At 42.2% G+C, this 13,328-nt stretch overlaps 2 long non-coding RNA genes across 2 annotated transcripts; one reads left to right on the forward strand and one right to left on the reverse strand.

Annotated features, from left to right (window-relative positions):
* Positions 1 to 2,125: 2,125 nt before the first annotated feature.
* On the reverse strand, positions 2,126 to 3,325 carry LOC138275156 (uncharacterized). The gene is made up of 3 exons (XR_011200408.1): positions 2,696 to 3,325; positions 2,255 to 2,343; positions 2,126 to 2,154 (listed from the first exon to the last, which is right to left on the reverse strand). It is a non-coding gene; the product is annotated as an uncharacterized lncRNA (long non-coding RNA).
* A 2,829-nt stretch (positions 3,326 to 6,154) lies between these two features.
* Positions 6,155 to 7,354, forward strand: LOC138275167 (uncharacterized). Its single transcript, XR_011200409.1, has 3 exons — positions 6,155 to 6,784; positions 7,137 to 7,225; positions 7,326 to 7,354. It is a non-coding gene; the product is annotated as an uncharacterized lncRNA (long non-coding RNA).
* Positions 7,355 to 13,328: the final 5,974 nt, after the last annotated feature.

Below are 13,328 nucleotides of genomic sequence, written 5' to 3' on the forward strand. Positions count from 1 at the left end.
ATGTCCCGGGTCTGTCCGTGGATTTTCCTGCTTGTTTTCCGGCTGCGCGTCGTTCTGCTGGGCTGCGCGTCGAAATTACGATCTCACAGCAGGCGTCGCGTTGATTTCTTCTCTAGAGGTCGGGCGGCGTTGTCCTTGCGAAGCCGTGCGTCGGATTTTCGGTCGTCCCAAGAGCGTTGCGTCGATCAGCGTCGGTGTGCAGCGTTTTTCTCGCCGCGGAACAAGTTGTGCGTTGAAATTTTCGGCGCACGGAGCGTCCAAGTGAAAGAGAGAAGTCTTTTTGGTCCTGAGACTTCAGGGAACAGGAGGCAAGCTCTATCCAAGCCCTTGGAGAGCACTTTCACAGCCAGACAAGAGTTCAGCAAGGCAGCAGGCCAACAGCAAGGCAGCAGTCCTTTGTAGAAAGCAGACAGGTGAGTCCTTTGAGCAGCCAGGCAGTTCTTCTTGGCAGGATGTAGTTTCTGGTTCAGGTTTCCTCTCCAGCAAGTGTCTGATGAGGTAGGGCAGAGGCCCTGTTTTATACCCAAATGTGCCTTTGAAGTGGGGGAGACTTCAAAGAGTGGCTAAGAAGTGCACCAGGTCCCCTTTCAGTTCAATCCTGTCTGTCAGGGTCCCAGTAGGGGGTGTGGCAGTCCTTTGTGTGAGAGCAGGCCCTCCACCCTCCCAGCCCAGGAAGACCCATTCAAAATTCAGATGTATGCAAGTGAGGCTGAGTACCCTGTGTTTGGGGTGTGTCTGAGTGAATGCACAAGGAGCTGTCAACCAAGCCCAGCCAGACGTGGATTGTGAGGCACAGAAGGATTTAAGTGCAAAGAAATGCTCACTTCCTAAAAGTGGCATTTCTAGAATAGTAATATTAAATCCGACTTCACCAGTCAGTAGGATTTTGTATTTCCATTCTGGCCATACTAAATCTGACCTTCCTGCTCCTTTCAGATCAGCAGCTGCCACTTCAACAGTGTATGAGGGCAGCCCCAATGTTAGCCTATGAAGGGAGCAGGCCTCACAGTAGTGTAAAAACGAATTTATGAGTTGTACACTACCAGGACATATAACTTACACAGGTACATGTCCTATCAACAACAAAAGGCAACTCATAACTTGAAATAAATGCACATTCTAAACATATAGGAAAAAACTTTTGAGTGCTCATACACTGACACACATCGTTGCCTTGATATGTACTTCCGGGTTTACAATAGTAGACCCGTTTTAATAATGAACAAACAATTCAGTGGGGCACATCAACAATCAATGTCTAAACTATTATATTATCAAAATGAGATGACATGAGAGAATCTAGTCTGATCAAACTAAATTGCTAATTGATAAATCTTCCTTTTCTGAAAAAAACAATAACTAACCAAAGAGAAAAACCATGTACTCATATAAAACTAACCAAACAGAAATGTCCATGCAAATAGAGAATTTTAATACAAAAGAATATATCATATTATACACATAGACATATAAACATATATACACAACATGTAGAAAAAGAATGAAAAGCCATCAGCCTACACATAAACATATAAACATATATACACAAAATGTAGAAAAAGAATGAAAAGCCATCAGCCGACACGTGTTTCGTCCTGACTGGACTTCTTCAAGGCTGAGAGAATCACAACATATAACAATCAATTACAACAAATATATATATACAATATATACAAATATTACAATAAATACACATCCAATATTTTATCCTTTCCCTTTCCAAAATACAAAAAACTGATAAATTCTTTGGTCAATTAAGTACACAAGCTCTTAAAAATGCATATTATTTATACTATTTCTCTTGGTTTGAAGTTAAACAAGAAACTTCAAAGAAAAGGAAGAAAACCACCACCACAACCTCAGTGGTGAAGTGTTTATTTGAAGTATCCAACAATATATTTCCCATGTACCCAAGAATAGGTCTGTTGAAGCCACAGCGATAGTTAGCCATGCAACATGCAAGCCCAAGTGTAAATGAATTTCTTTTTCGTTGGCATTCGATCAATTTATGTCTAAAATTTCTTTTCTTTCAAACGTAAACTACTTATAGCCCAGAATAACCCCTCATTGTGTAATGGTGAGGAAAAAGAGTCTAATAAATATATACCTTTATTTGCTTCTATGTCCGTATAATCATATACCATTTATCATCCTCTATGAAGAAGGAGGGGGAACGTGATAATTTAGTTACTCCCATTTCACTTGGCAAAATTTAGGGAATGCCAATAAAGTGTACTGTAGTGCAATTACTGACCTGTTTTAATCATAATCAGTCACTTCCTTGCTGTCTTCAAAATGAATCTAAATTACAGGAACCGTAAACCTCATGTATTGAGGAACCAACTGAAATATAAATAATTACAATAAATCCAATGTCCTCCCTAAAAGAAACTCAATTCCTATGTGATCATCTTTTATACCAATGTCTCCACACTATCCTGGTAATGGAGCCAGCATTCTAATAGTGCTCCGTTTTTCATTGAATTCGCAAATCTCATGTATTGAGGAACCAATTGAAATACAAATAATTACAATAAATCCAATTTCCTCCCTAAAAGGACCTCAATTCCTATATAATCATTTTTTATACCAATGTCTCCACACTATCCTGGTAATGGAGCCAGCATTCTAATAATGCTCCATTTTTCATTGAATTACATAGAATACATTTCCCAAACTTCTACCATACACTTACCTATATGCCTCTCTCTCTGTTCTTAAATCTCGTCCCTGTTCTATTTCCCGATGTATCTCGGCGAGAGCATCGAGGGCCTCTGTACCTCGTCTCACTCTCCCCGACTTTTCCAAAGGAAGTGTACATCCCTCGCCGGCATTTTGCGCGCCACATTAGTACTCAAACCGAGTTCATTAGCACTAACAACGGACAGAAGCTTACCCATAGAACCACGGCGGCCATTTTGAAGTGGTTCCTATTGAGTGAAAACTAACACAAAGTCAGGACGAAATATCGTCTATATCGTATGTAGACATTCTAAGACGACGATTTCAATACTTCAAATCCTTCACCGTTATTTTACACACCGCGTTAGCACTTAAACATAATTCATTAGCCGGAAAAAAAAAAAGAAAAAGCACCTGCCTATGCAACCGCGGCGGCCATTTTGAAGTGGTTCATATTTTGTAAAAATTACCCCCCACTAAAGACAAATTGTCACCTATTTGCCAACCAAAGAAATACATTTTCAACCACCCAATATCATGATGGTAAAGTAATTTCTACCCCCAGTATGTACACAAATGTCACCTCAGTGAACATATAGAGTGAAGTCGTAACCGGTCTTCCCAACATATAGAAAATTCAAATGAGAAGGGAAAGAACCCTCCCTATCTTTCAAGGACACGAAATAGAAAGGATATTGACAAAGTTAGTAACTCGTATCATTTGTGTGTTGTTCTACATTCATAGTATGCCAAATGGATATATTCAGAGGAAATGGTACAACTCATCATCCAAATTCATGCCCATTTCAATCGTTCTTAATTTGATAATCCATTTTGCTTCATTTTTACGCAAGTCCAATGTTCTGTTACCACCCCTAGCGTTCACCGGGATTTGATTTATACCCATATATTTTATTAATGGAACCTCAGTTACTGGATGTTTATCTTTAACATGCCGTACTAGCGGTGATGCTATGTCATAATTTCTTAGGGCTCTGATATGTTCTTGAATACGTTCCTTCAAGGGCCTTATTGTGCTGCCCACATATATCTGGCCACATATGCATTCCAATATGTATACCACAAATTTCGTATTGCAGTTAATAAAAGTGGAGATTTTATATTTGTCACTACCATTGTAGCTGAATTCAGTGGTTTTATGCAATGCCATACTGCACATATTACAATTACCACACCTATAGAAACCCGCAATTTTATTCGGAAGCCATGTTGTTTTACTTTCCATTAGAGGTGGTAAGAAACTTTTACAGACTTCATTTCTGATAGTTTTACCTCTTTTATGAATCATTTTAGGTTTCCTAGGAAGTAAAGCAGCAAGTGTTTCATCTGTCTGTAGAACATTCCAATGTTTACATAGAATGTGATATATATTGTGACTGTTTTGGCTATATGCCGTACAAAAACTCATTGCTCTGTATGGTGAACTGTCTCGCATCTTTGTCTTTTGACCCAGTAGGGTGGTTCTACATGTTTGATCAATCTTTTTCCTTGCTGTTTTGATGACACGCTTGGAATAGCCTCTCTGTGTGAATCTATCTTCCAATTTATTTAGTTCTATGTTGCATACATTGGGATCGCTGCAATTTCTTTTCAATCTGGTCATTTCCCCAAATGGGATGGCTGAGATTTGACTTTTAGGATGCGCACTTTCTGCATGTAATACCGAATTGCAGGCTGTTGGTTTGCGGTAAACTTTCGTATGAATCTTATTATCTGTGACGGATATCTCTAGATCTAAAAAACAGACTTTGTTCTTGCTGAATTCATACGTCATTTTAATATTGAAGATGTTACAATTGATGTATTCATAGAATTCCTTTAATAGTTGTTCCGATCCAGTCCAGATCATTAAAACATCATCAATATATCTTCCCCAGAAGAAAATGTTGTCGGTAAATACAGAGGGGCCCTTCTTCCAAACATGTATTGCTTCAAAGAAGCCCATATATATATTCGCATATGAAGGAGAGAACCGTGAACCCATAGCTACTCCTTGTGCTTGCTTGAACCACTGCCCCTCATGTAAAAATACATTGTTTTCCAATGTAAATTCAATCATACATAGTATCATATCAGTATGTTCCATGTATGATGCAGATCTCTCAGACAGAAAATGCTGTACTGCTTGTAAGCCCTTATCTTTGGGAATACATGTGTATACATGTGTATAAGGAAGATACATCTAAGGTAACCAGCATCATCTCTGGAGTCCAGTTCACGTCCTCCAGCTTACAAAGAACATCCTTCGTGTCCTGTAGATATGAAGGAATGTTTTTCACAACAGGCTGCAGATAGCTATCAATGAACTCGGAAAGTCTCTTACAAGCAGTACAGCATTTTCTGTCTGAGAGATCTGCATCATACATGGATTCATACGAAAGTTTACCGCAAACCAACAGCCTGCAATTCGGTATTACATGCAGAAAGTGCGCATCCTAAAAGTCAAATCTCAGCCATCCCATTTGGGGAAATGACCAGATTGAAAAGAAATTGCAGCGATCCCAATGTATGCAACATAGAACTAAATAAATTGGAAGATAGATTCACACAGAGAGGCTATTCCAAGCGTGTCATCAAAACAGCAAGGAAAAAGATTGATCAAACATGTAGAACCACCCTACTGGGTCAAAAGACAAAGATGCGAGACAGTTCACCATACAGAGCAATGAGTTTTTGTACGGCATATAGCCAAAACAGTCACAATATATATCACATTCTATGTAAACATTGGAATGTTCTACAGACAGATGAAACACTTGCTGCTTTACTTCCTAGGAAACCTAAAATGATTCATAAAAGAGGTAAAACTATCAGAAATGAAGTCTGTAAAAGTTTCTTACCACCTCTAATGGAAAGTAAAACAACATGGCTTCCGAATAAAATTGCGGGTTTCTATAGGTGTGGTAATTGTAATATGTGCAGTATGGCATTGCATAAAACCACTGAATTCAGCTACAATGGTAGTGACAAATATAAAATCTCCACTTTTATTAACTGCAATACGAAATTTGTGGTATACATATTGGAATGCATATGTGGCCAGATATATGTGGGCAGCACAATAAGGCCCTTGAAGGAACGTATTCAAGAACATATCAGAGCCCTAAGAAATTATGACATAGCATCACCGCTAGTACGGCATGTTAAAGATAAACATCCAGTAACTGAGGTTCCATTAATAAAATATATGGGTATAAATCAAATCCCGGTGAACGCTAGGGGTGGTAACAGAACATTGGACTTGCGTAAAAATGAAGCAAAATGGATTATCAAATTAAGAACGATTGAAATGGGCATGAATTTGGATGATGAGTTGTACCATTTCCTCTGAATATATCCATTTGGCATACTATGAATGTAGAACAACACACAAATGATACGAGTTACTAACTTTGTCAATATCCTTTCTATTTCGTGTCCTTGAAAGATAGGGAGGGTTCTTTCCCTTCTCATTTGAATTTTCTATATGTTGGGAAGACCGGTTACGACTTCACTCTATATGTTCACTGAGGTGACATTTGTGTACATACTGGGGGTAGAAATTACTTTACCATCATGATATTGGGTGGTTGAAAATGTATTTCTTTGGTTGGCAAATAGGTGACAATTTGTCTTTAGTGGGGGGTAATTTTTACAAAATATGAACCACTTCAAAATGGCCGCCGCGGTTGCATAGGCAGGTGCTTTTTCTTTTTTTTTTTCCGGCTAATGAATTATGTTTAAGTGCTAACGCGGTGTGTAAAATAACGGTGAAGGATTTGAAGTATTGAAATCGTCGTCTTAGAATGTCTACATACGATATAGACGATATTTCGTCCTGACTTTGTGTTAGTTTTCACTCAATAGGAACCACTTCAAAATGGCCGCCGTGGTTCTATGGGTAAGCTTCTGTCCGTTGTTAGTGCTAATGAACTCGGTTTGAGTACTAATGTGGCGCGCAAAATGCCGGCGAGGGATGTACACTTCCTTTGGAAAAGTCGGGGAGAGTGAGACGAGGTACAGAGGCCCTCGATGCTCTCGCCGAGATACATCGGGAAATAGAACAGGGACGAGATTTAAGAACAGAGAGAGAGGCATATAGGTAAGTGTATGGTAGAAGTTTGGGAAATGTATTCTATGTAATTCAATGAAAAATGGAGCATTATTAGAATGCTGGCTCCATTACCAGGATAGTGTGGAGACATTGGTATAAAAAATGATTATATAGGAATTGAGGTCCTTTTAGGGAGGAAATTGGATTTATTGTAATTATTTGTATTTCAATTGGTTCCTCAATACATGAGATTTGCGAATTCAATGAAAAACGGAGCACTATTAGAATGCTGGCTCCATTACCAGGATAGTGTGGAGACATTGGTATAAAAGATGATCACATAGGAATTGAGTTTCTTTTAGGGAGGACATTGGATTTATTGTAATTATTTATATTTCAGTTGGTTCCTCAATACATGAGGTTTACGGTTCCTGTAATTTAGATTCATTTTGAAGACAGCAAGGAAGTGACTGATTATGATTAAAACAGGTCAGTAATTGCACTACAGTACACTTTATTGGCATTCCCTAAATTTTGCCAAGTGAAATGGGAGTAACTAAATTATCACGTTCCCCCTCCTTCTTCATAGAGGATGATAAATGGTATATGATTATACGGACATAGAAGCAAATAAAGGTATATATTTATTAGACTCTTTTTCCTCACCATTACACAATGAGGGGTTATTCTGGGCTATAAGTAGTTTACGTTTGAAAGAAAAGAAATTTTAGACATAAATTGATCGAATGCCAACGAAAAAGAAATTCATTTACACTTGGGCTTGCATGTTGCATGGCTAACTATCGCTGTGGCTTCAACAGACCTATTCTTGGGTACATGGGAAATATATTGTTGGATACTTCAAATAAACACTTCACCACTGAGGTTGTGGTGGTGGTTTTCTTCCTTTTCTTTGAAGTTTCTTGTTTAACTTCAAACCAAGAGAAATAGTATAAATAATATGCATTTTTAAGAGCTTGTGTACTTAATTGACCAAAGAATTTATCAGTTTTTTGTATTTTGGAAAGGGAAAGGATAAAATATTGGATGTGTATTTATTGTAATATTTGTATATATTGTATATATATATTTGTTGTAATTGATTGTTATATGTTGTGATTCTCTCAGCCTTGAAGAAGTCCAGTCAGGACGAAACACGTGTCGGCTGATGGCTTTTCATTCTTTTTCTACATTTTGTGTATATATGTTTATATGTTTATGTGTAGGCTGATGGCTTTTCATTCTTTTTCTACATGTTGTGTATATATGTTTATATGTCTATGTGTATAATATGATATATTCTTTTGTATTAAAATTCTCTATTTGCATGGACATTTCTGTTTGGTTAGTTTTATATGAGTACATGGTTTTTCTCTTTGGTTAGTTATTGTTTTTTTCAGAAAAGGAAGATTTATCAATTAGCAATTTAGTTTGATCAGACTAGATTCTCTCATGTCATCTCATTTTGATAATATAATAGTTTAGACATTGATTGTTGATGTGCCCCACTGAATTGTTTGTTCACAGGTACATGTCCTGCCTTTTACCCACACAGCACCCTGCTCTAGGGGATACCTAGGGCACACATTAAGGGTGACTTATATGTAGAAAGAGGGGAGTTCTAGGCTTGGCAAGTACTTTTAAATGCCAAGTCGAGGTGGCAGTGAAACTGCACACACAGGCCTTGCAATGGCAGGCCTGAGACAAGGAAAAGGGGCTACTTAAGTGGGTGGCACAACCAGTGCAGCTGGCCCACTAGTAGCATTTAATTTACCAGCCCTATGCACATAAAGGGCAACTTACTAGGGACTTATAAGTAAATTAATAGTCCAATCAGGTATGATTCAAGGTTACCATGTTTTAAGGGAGAGAGCATATGCACTTTAGCACTGGTTAGCAGTGGTAAAGTGCGCAGAGTCTAAAAACCAGCAAAAACAGTGTCCAAAAAGTGGAGGGAGGCAGGCAAAAAGTTAGGGGTGACTACCTTAAGGCTGTCAGGTCTAACAGTGACAATATGCCAAAAGTATCTCAGAGGATATACTCCCTTAGGAGGTAAGTAATATACACAAAATATACACACAAACCAAAATCAGGTAAGTAAACAGTTAAAAAAGTAGAGCAAATATTGTAGAACACAATAGAATGCAATAGGAGACAATAGGCCTAGGGACAACACAAACCATATACTCCAAAAGTGGAATGCGAACCACGAAAGGACCCCCGGCCTAGAGTAGTGTGTAGAGGGTCGCTGGGAGTATAAGAAAACACTAAGGGTGTCCAAGATACACCACCCCAAGACCCTGAAAAGTAGGAGTAAAGTTATCCTACTACCCCAGAAAGACAGTAAAGTCGAGATAGGGAATTCTGCAAGGACAATAACTGACTGCAAAACACTAAAGACGGCTTTCTGCACCTCAGGACCTGTAAAGGAAGAGGACCAAGTCCAAGAGTCATGCAAGTGTCCAGGGGGAGCAGGAGCCCACTAAACCCCAGATGAAGGTGCAAAAGGGCTGCCTCTGGGTGGAAGAAGCCAAAGATTCTGCAACAACAGAAGATGTGAAGAACTTCTCCTTTGGTCAGAAGATGTCCTACGGCGCGCTGGAGAATGCAGGGTTGTTTCCACGCAGAAAGACCGCAAACAAGCCTTGCTAGCTGCAAGAGTCACGGTTAAGGATTTTGGGTGCTGCCAGGGCACAGGAAGGACCAGGAGGTCGCCCCTTGTAGGAGGAGACAGAGGGGGCGCTCAGCAACACAGTGAGCCCACGCAGAAGCAGGCAGCACCTGCAGAAGCACCTGAACAGGCACTTAGAAGATCTAAGGATAACAGTCGACTCAGAACAACAAAGGAGGGTCCCACGATGTCAGAGTCCAACTTAGCGAGTTGGCCAATGCAGGACAGAGTGCTGGGGACCTGGGCTAGGATGTGCACAAAGGAAGTCTTGCAAAAGTGCACAGAAGCCCGAGCAGCTGCAGTTCATGCAGTACACAGGATTACTGTCTGGCGTGGGGAGGCAAGGACTTATCTACACCAAATTTGGACAGAAGGGCCACTGGACTGTCAAAGACACTTGAACCCAGCTTCTGTGTTCTAGGGACCACGCTCGTCAGGATGAGAGGGGACCCAGAGGACCAGTGATGCAGAAGTTTGGTGCCTGCATTAGCAGGGGGGGAATTCCGTCGACCCACTGGAGATTTCTTTTTGGCTTCCAGTGCAGGATGAAGGCAGACAGCCCTCAGAGCATGCACCACCAGGAAACAGTTGTGAAAGCCGGCAGGATGAGGCGCTACAGTGTTGCTGCTAGTCTTCTTGCTACTTTGTTGCGGTTATGCAGGCGTCCTGGAACAGTCAGCGGTCGATCCTTGGCAGAAGTCAAAGAGGGAAGTGCAGAGGAACTCTGGTGAGCTCTTGCATTCGTTATCTGACGAGAAACTCACAGGAGAGACCCTAAATAGCCCTCAGAGGAGGATTGGCTACCTAACCAGGTAAGAGCCTATCAGGAGGGGTCTCTGACGTCACCTGCTGGCACTGGCCACTCAGAGGTCTTCATTTTGCCCTCACACCTTTGCATTCAAGATGGCAGAGGTCTGGGACACACTGAAGGAGCTCTGGGCACCACCCCTGGGGTGGTGATGGACAGGGGAGTGGTCACTCCCCTTTCCTTTGTCCAGTTTCACGCCAGAGCAGGGGCTGGGGTATCCCTGAGCCGGTGTAGACTAGCTTATGCAATGAGGGCACCATCTGTGCCCTTCAAAGCATTTCCAGAGGCGGGGGAGGCTACTCCTCCCAGCCCTTAACACCTATTTCCAAAGGGCGAGGGTGTAACACCCTCTCTCAGAGGAAATCCTTTGTTCTGCCTTCCTGGGACCACGCTGCCCAGACCCAGGGGGGCAGAAACCTGTCTGAGGGGTTGGCAGCAGCAGTAGCTGCAGTGGAGACCCCGGAAAGTTAGTGTGGCAGTACCCGGGCTCTATGCTGGAGACCCGAGGATGCATGGAATTGTCACCCCAATACCGGAATGGTATTGGGGTGACAATTCCATGATCCTAGACATGTTACATGGCCATGTTCGGAGTTACCAATGTGATGCTACATATAGGTAGTGACCCATATGTAGTGCACATGTGTAATGGTGTCCCTGCATTCACAAAGTCCGGTGAATTTGCCCTGAACAATGTGGGGGTACCTTGGCTAGTTCCAGGGTGCCCACGCACTAAGTAACTTTGCACCTAACCTTCACCAAGTGAGGGTTAGACATATAGGTGACTTATAAGTTACTTAAGTGCAGTGTTAAATGGCTGTGAAATAACGTGGACGTTATTTCACTCAGGCTGCAGTGGCAGTCCTGTGTAAGAATTGTCTGAGCTCCCTATGGGTGGCAAATGAAATGCTGCTGCCCATAGGGATCTCCTGGAACCCCAATACCCTGGGTACCTAAGTACCATATACAAGGGAATTATAAGGGTGTTCCAGTGTGCCAATGAGAATTGTTAAAATTAGTTACTAGCCTGCAGTGACAATTTTAAAAGCAGAGAGAGCATAAACACTGAGATTCTGGTTAGCAGAGCCTCAGTGATCCAGTTAGGCACCACACAGGGAACACATACAGGGCATACCTAATGAGCACTGGGGTCCTGACTAGCAGGATCCCAGTGACACATAGGCAAAAACAAACATACATACAGTAAAAATGGGGGTAACATGCCAGGCAAGATGGTACTTTCCTACAGTAGGTTTTGGTGTTGCCAGTTTATCACTGACCTTTGGTGTGGCGAACTTGTGTGGGTGTCTGTATTGTGGCGGATTCCGAGCTGTGGGTCGTGATACCTGTAGCGGAATTCCGCTGCTGCAACAGTATGTTGGCGGTCTTCAGCACGGCAGAAAGAGGGATTTACCGCCAGGGTTGTAATGAGGACCTCAGTCAGATCTGAATACTGAAAGGGTCTTCCTGGGCTGGAAGGGTGGAGGGCCTGACACATTTAAAGACCAGTGACCTGCCCTCACACAAAGGACTGATAACCCCCACTGGGACCCTGGCAGACAGGACTGGGCTGAAAAGGGAAATTGTGCACTTCAAAAGACTCTTTGAAGTCTCGCCCATTTTAAATGCATTTTTGGATATATAAACTGGGTCTCTGTCCCCACCATCTCAGACATGTCTGGACCTACACCTGCAACCTGTCAGAGGAGGTGCCTGGCTGCCAAAAGGACTCATTTGGACTGCTTTACGAAGAGGAACTGCTGCCCAGCTGTTGCCCTCCTGGCCTCTGACTTTGCTGGAAAGTCTCTGCCTTTGCCAAAAGCGCTCTCCAAGGGCATGGATTGAGCTTGCCTCCTGTTTCTGAAGTCTCAAGAGCAACAAAGACTTCATCCCTTCAAGAAACTCCTTGTGCGTTGAGAATCGATGCAACGCCTGCAGAAAAATGCGCAAAGGCTGCATCGGAGCTGAAAAATCACCACACAGCTAACCGGAATGACGCAGCATTGACTTCCCAACTGGAAATTCGACGCAGCACCTGCCTTGCGACATAAAATTTGGCGCATTGCCTACCAGATCAATGCAGCAGCTGCTCCTTGTTCCAGAGATGCAAAGGACTCTCAACACATTGTCTCTCGGTGTCAAAATATCCCCGCATCACAGTAAGGAACCAAGACTGTGCACCGAAAAATTAGGCAAAGCCCTTGCAGCGTGGAAAGAAACAACACATTGTCTGTGCCGCGTTGGAAAATCTGATACAACACCTTATTTTTCCACACATCTCCTCCTCTGTGGTCTCCGTGCATCGTTATTTTTGACTTATCCCAGGTACTGTGCGTAGAAAAGAACCCTGACAGGGATTGTGGTCCCTATCTGGACAAGGGTGTATACCTCTGCCAACTAGAGACCCTATTTCTAACACTCTACCTTTTAGAAATGATAAAAGGAGTACCAGTGGATTGTATACCGGAAGGATATGGTATAGGTGACTCAAAGTGTGATGGAAATGATGGCGGTTGCACATGTCATGACCAGGACTCACTTGTATGTCATCAGAGCAGCACCCCATCAGTGTTTACCCCTTCACCTGAGCATGAAACATGTAAACCGATCTCGGTAGTTCACATACCAGACTCCATCTCCAGGAGAGTCTCGTTAGTTCTCGCAGCATCCTTGCACAGCTGTCACTCCTGACTTAGTTGGGTTCTGTGACCGCTCTTTGGAGATTCCCAAATAAACAACTGTAATTCGTGCCTCTCTCTTGCCCTGTTCTGTCACTGGGGGAATGGTTGTCGCTTGTTCTGCCTACAGCTTGTCTGCTGCATGCCTGGAGGAGTTACACTTCAACGGACCTATGAGTGTGATTATGTGCATCCTTTCTGCAATGCACATTGACGTAGTATACTTTACTGCTGTGTAATCTTAGATAAACACAATAACACTGCAACAGGCGGGTTCACGACGTGTGTTCAGAGCACAGAGTACAGTCGTAGCTAGGTCATTGCAGTACATTTGTTTGAGAGTGTATTGACTGAAGGTCGGGGCATGCAGAGCCATATAAGTTGTGTCTCCAAGCTCTGTCACTCTAGCCTTTGCACTCCCTGAAGGCTCACGCA

Source organism: Pleurodeles waltl, chromosome 2_2, assembly GCF_031143425.1.
Source record: "Pleurodeles waltl isolate 20211129_DDA chromosome 2_2, aPleWal1.hap1.20221129, whole genome shotgun sequence".
Lineage (NCBI taxonomy): Eukaryota > Metazoa > Chordata > Amphibia > Caudata > Salamandridae > Pleurodeles > Pleurodeles waltl.